Source organism: Octodon degus, unplaced genomic scaffold (assembly GCF_000260255.1).
Source record: "Octodon degus isolate 3935 unplaced genomic scaffold, OctDeg1.0 scaffold00083, whole genome shotgun sequence".
NCBI lineage: Eukaryota > Metazoa > Chordata > Mammalia > Rodentia > Octodontidae > Octodon > Octodon degus.
The window spans coordinates 11569714-11574989 of record NW_004524659.1 but is presented as its reverse complement, the minus strand read 5'-3'; the positions used below and the strand labels follow the sequence as shown (position 1 = coordinate 11574989).

The window sequence follows — 5276 nt, the reverse complement described above, 5'->3', positions numbered from 1 at the left end:
ACCGGATATATACAGTGGTACAAGTACCTGCCTGGTAAATGCAAGGTCTTCAGTTTTAATTCCTGGTACCAAAGAAGAAAAGAAAAGAAAAAAAACAACAAAAAAAAAAAAACAGGAAAGGAAAAGTAGAGGTTTTTTTGTCCCCTCCCTCTCCCCGTCCCCCTCCCCCCCACCCGGAACCAGGGATTGAACTCAGGCCCTTGCTGGCAAGTGCTTATTCTACTGAGCTATCTGCCAGAACCCCTAGAGTTCTTTTTCTTGGAGGGACTGTCTGGACCAAAAACTACTTTGATTTTTTTTTTTTTTTTTTTTTTTTTTGCTAGCTCAAGCTGCCTTAAGGGTGGGTCTGGTAAGGCAGGTGGAGGTGGGGTTTGAACCTCAGTATCCTTTTTTTTTTTTTTTCCCTTGGCCCAACCAAGTATTGAACTCAGGCCCTTATACTTGCCAGGGAAGTGCTTATTCTACTGAGCTATCTCTCTGGCCCCTTTTTGAACCCTAGTATCCTGCACCTGACTGCATTTGCATGAGCAGGCACTTAAACAACTGAGCTAACCGGCACATTACCTACTTTGAGGTAAAATTGGACCCCAAAGCTACTTTGAGGTAAAACTGGACCATCTTAAACAGTTGTATAATTTCTTTTTTTCTTTTTTGGTAGAACCAGGGATTGAACTCAGGCTCTTGTGCTTGCCAGGCAAGCACTTATTCTACTGAGCTCTCTTCCCAGCCCCAGTTGCATGGTTTCTTACAATGGAGTATGTGTTGCCCAAGCTAAATTTTCGAGTGTCATTCCCCCACACTGGCAAATCTTTCAGTTTTTTGTGAAAACTAGTATCTTGGAAAAAGGTGGGTGTGGTGGTGTACACCTATAATCTCAGCATTCATCACAGCATTTGACAGGCTGAAGCAATCACTGTTAAAGCCATCCTGAAATATTTATTTATTTATTTATTTATTTATTTTGGCGGAACCAGGGATTGAACTCAGGCCCTTGCACTGAGTTCCACTGAGCCATCTCCCCGACCCCATAATGATTTTTTTTTTTTTTTTTTGGTGGAACCAGGGATTGAACTCAGGCCCTTGCACTTGCCAGGGAAGCACTTATTCCACTGAGCCATCTCCCTGACCCCATAATGATTTTTTTTTTTTTTTTTTTTGGTGGAACCAGGGATTGAACTCAGGCCCTTGCACTTGCCAGGGACGTACTTATTCCACTGAGCCATATCCCTGGCGATCCTGAAATGTTTAGCGGGTCCCTATCTCAAAACAAAAACAAACAGAAGCCAGGCGTGGAGCAGGCTTGTAATCCCAGGGCTTTGGAGGCTGAGGCAGGAGGGTCTCTAAGAGTTGGAGGCCAGCCTGAGCTACACAGTGAGTTCAAATCCAGCATAAACTGCACATAGTGAGAGACGATTCTGCCTCAGATATATACCGAACAAAACATAGTATCTGGGAAGTAAAATTGTTTTTTAAGGTCTTGATGGGCTGGCTGCCATCACTAAGAGGATGGGTTAGAAATCACTGCCAGGGAACACAGTTACAATGATGAGAAGTTCATTCGTACGCTGTGGTGGGGCGATTCTGCCAGTTCTAAGGCCGACCTGCCTCATCAGAGCACGGGGAGTGAGGGGAATCCCTGATGTGGCCGATTCTGGGGCCAAGGGGCCTTCCTGGGCCGGTCCCGTGAGCTGGGCGGGCCGCGGCGCCTTGGCACGGTTGCGGCCTCCCGCTCGCCCGTGACTCACTGGCAAAGGGCGGGGGAGGGGGGGCTTCCTGGAAGCCGTGACGAGGAGACTCGGCCCGGACGCCCGGGTTCCTCTCCTGTAACCAGGGTTCCTGTCTGCCGTAAACAAAGCCTCCACGACTGCAGGGAGAGCGGGGAGGGGCCCTGGGATCGGCCTCCCGCCGGACACCCTGTGTCACTGTCCGGACCAAATGGGAAAGGGGGGCAGCTGGGAGTTGGGTACAATCCTGGAGGAAATTCCAGTTTCGATTCCCTAGAGACGAAGCCTTTCCCCATCCCTGAGTCAGCCCGGCCCCCTCCCCTATCCCCTCTGCTGAATCATCTGGACGTGTGAGGCTCGACGCCTGGGGCCGGATCACTGCTGAAGGCGCGTGCGGGCGCGGGGGCTGGCACTTGGCGTGAGGAAAAACCCCTCTTGCCGCCGCCACCCGAGCTGGACCAGTGCGACTCAGGAAAGCTCGGCCTCGCCTCCTAGAACGCGGCGTCTCCTTCGACCCTGGGGTTCAGGCCCCCACCCCTTCTCCACCCGGGATCAGAGTTCCCCCCTCCCGCGCCCCAAGCGCCCTGGCGCAGGAGGAAGTTCTCGGCGGGACTCCTCCCCGCTCTCCACGTAGCCAACGGGAAAATCCAGGGCTCCCGCGGCAGCTGGGAATCCCCTCTGGAGTGACTGTGGGGAGGGTCTGGCAGGGGGTCCCCAGCGGGTCGCGCTCCAGTCGGGTCTGCGAGCCGGTAGGGAAGGGGGGAGGGAAAGGGGCGGAAACCAGAGGAGCTAAAAATACCGCCAGCGCTTCCGGCCTGGGGGGAGGAGAACGGAGAGCAGTTTCCAGAAAAACAAGCGGGGACGGGAAACGCGGGGGTGTGAGAGCCGGGCTGTGTGCTCGCGGCACGTGTGCCCCGCGTGTGCGCGCCTGGCCGTGATCGCCTGGGTGACCGCGGCTGTCGCGGAGGGTCAAGCCGGGCGCCCAGCACACGCGACTGCCCTGGCACTGTGGGCCACTTTGTGTGAGTACTGTGTGCCCCGCATTTGGGCGTGGAGCTGGGGACAAAAGTGTGGAACACGTGTACCTGCGCCTTGACAGGAGTGTGAAGGCCGTGTACCTGCTACTCACTGGACAGGGCTGTGCTGTGTGAATAAACGTGTGAAGCCACCTGTGTTGGCTGTCACGTGCGCTCTAACCGCTTCATAACTGATGCAGCTGGCTTCAAAGGCGTATTCATGGGTCCTGGGACATACCCGCTGTACACCTAAGTGTAGTCCTAAGCCACAGTAGCACCTGGAGTGACCCAGGGGGTGTAACTCCGACAAGTACCCACCGTGGCTAGGGCCTGACTGAGGTCGGTGCACACAGGACCTGGCGCCTAGTGTCAGGACCCAGGTGACTGTGGCTGTGGCTCGGTCTTCCTCTCCGGCTGGGTCGTGGGTGGCTCTGAGACTGCATGTGCCTGAGAAACGTTAGCGGTGTCTGGATGCGGTTCTTCTGTGGCCCAGCTAGAAGGCAGTGAAACTAGTGAACTTTGGTGCCTGACGTCGACAGCGCTCGTGACGGGAGCGCGGCTGGAGAGCTCCTGCTCCGTGTCACGCTCGACTGTCTGCCTCTGTGGGCAGAGCAAGTGAATGCATATGCACCTGAGGGGGCCCAGCGTCTGAGCCATGCTTATCTGTTCCCAGCCCATGCTCCTGCACTGAGGGCAGGGCTGAGTCAGCCCCTGGTGGGCAGAGTGCGATGGAGTGAGAGATAGGGGCTAAGTGCTGGTCAGACTGTTGTTAGCATATTCCCTGGTTTGGTTGCTCCCTGAGTCTTGTTTGTGGCACCAGCCGTGGAGTGGGGTCCCTGGCATGGGTGGCAGCAGAGCATCTCATAGGTAACTCTTCCCTGGAGTACTTGTGTACCAGCATGTACAATCTCCATTGAAACGAACAGTCTGGCCAAATTCTAATCTCTGCGACCTGTTGGGCTTCCTGTCCTGTCCCTTTACCCTCTGGTGGCCTGAGCCTCTGGTTGGAGCAGCTGACCAGCACACCCCTGCCTCAGGCCCTTTGCGCTGCAGCTCCCTTTCCCTAGAGTCTCTTGCCCTGGACATCCAGACTTAACTGTATTTCAAGTCTGCTGTCATCTCAGTATGGCTTTCCCTGACTTGTCTACTCCTCCCCTTCAGGGTGCTCGCAAGCTCTTGGGATCCAGCCATCCTGCTTCCAGGGTGTAGAACGCCAGGTGGGCCACTACACCCAGATCTTAATTGTTCTCTGTGTGCTGAGACTCAAACCCATGCCAAGGGCATAGTTCACCACTGAGTTACATCCCAGCCCCCCACATTTTTAAATTATCATTTCATCAGTTTAATAAATAACATGTGTAACATCTATGGTATGTAACATCTAGTTATAGGCCATAAGGAATGCTCAGGAAACCACTATCCAATGAAAGTTCTCAATTTTTTTTTAAAAGTTCTCAAATTTAACGTTGCTCAATAGACAATTATCAGCATGCAAATCTTTTTTTTTTTTTTTTTTTGCGGTACCGGTGATTGAACTCGGGACCCTGCACTTGCCAGGCAAGCACTTATTCTACTGAGGTATCTTCCCCAGCCCAGTATGCAAATCTTTGTGTGTGTGTATGTTTTGGTAGTGCTAGAAATTGAATGCAGGGCCTCCCACATGCTGGCTTATGCTTTACCATTAAGCCACCTGAATTACTCATGTTAGATTTATTCCCAAATATCATTGTGTTATTATAAATCTCTCCCACTTCTGATTTCACTTCTCTGCTGCTTATGGGAACTTGTCTTTTACCCCTTGTTACTTTTTTACACTGTCACTAGGTACAGTTCTCGGAGTACAGGGGGCTGTGGTTGGTGAATGAAGACAACTTTCTGGTGCCCATCTTCCACCTTGTGGCTGTTGGAGGCACATTCATCACCCTGCTGCCCCGTGTCTCCCCGGGTGTGGCTTTAAGGGGTTGAGCCTTGTGCCTGGGTACTCGGATGTTTTGCCTGCACTTGTGTATGATGTTGTCAGGTTGACACCACCCTGCAAGGCCAGCTGTACCTGTCGTCTTGCATGTGTCTGTGGCCTGACATATCTGTGTCAGTACCTGTAGCGTGTCCCCACCCTGGAAGATGATGGGCTTTGATGGTGTGTCGAGGGAGAGCATTTTTCAGTTGTATTCAAGATCTTGTACCTCGGTAGGCAGAAATGTGACTCTGTTAGCAGACATGTACTAAGATGTGTGTCCAGAAGCCTAAGGGGCAGACTACCTGGTAAGTTTTATGTCACAACTTGGCAGGGTCACAATCCCACTTACTCAATCAAACACTAATCTAGGTGTTGCTGTGAAGGCATTTTTTTTTTTTTTAGCTGTGATCAAAGTCCGTAATTAGTTGACCTTAGGTTAAGAAAGATTGTACTAGATAGTCTGGGGGCTGGGTAGGGAACTGATTCACCAGAGAAAGTGACAGACTAGTGTCCCTGAAGACATCCCACCTTGGGCCAGTATGTCTGCAGCTCTTCCCTATGCCCTGGGGCTTTAAGCGC

At 52.3% G+C, this 5276-nt stretch overlaps 1 long non-coding RNA gene across 1 annotated transcript in view; it reads left to right on the top strand.

Annotated features, from left to right (window-relative positions):
- Positions 1–2594: 2594 nt before the first annotated feature.
- The window catches only part of LOC111818217, a 9127-nt gene continuing 6445 nt past the window's right edge, over positions 2595–5276 (top strand). The window contains exon 1 of the long non-coding RNA XR_002822254.1: positions 2595–2746. This is a non-coding gene — a long non-coding RNA (uncharacterized LOC111818217). The remainder of the gene's footprint in view (positions 2747–5276) is intronic.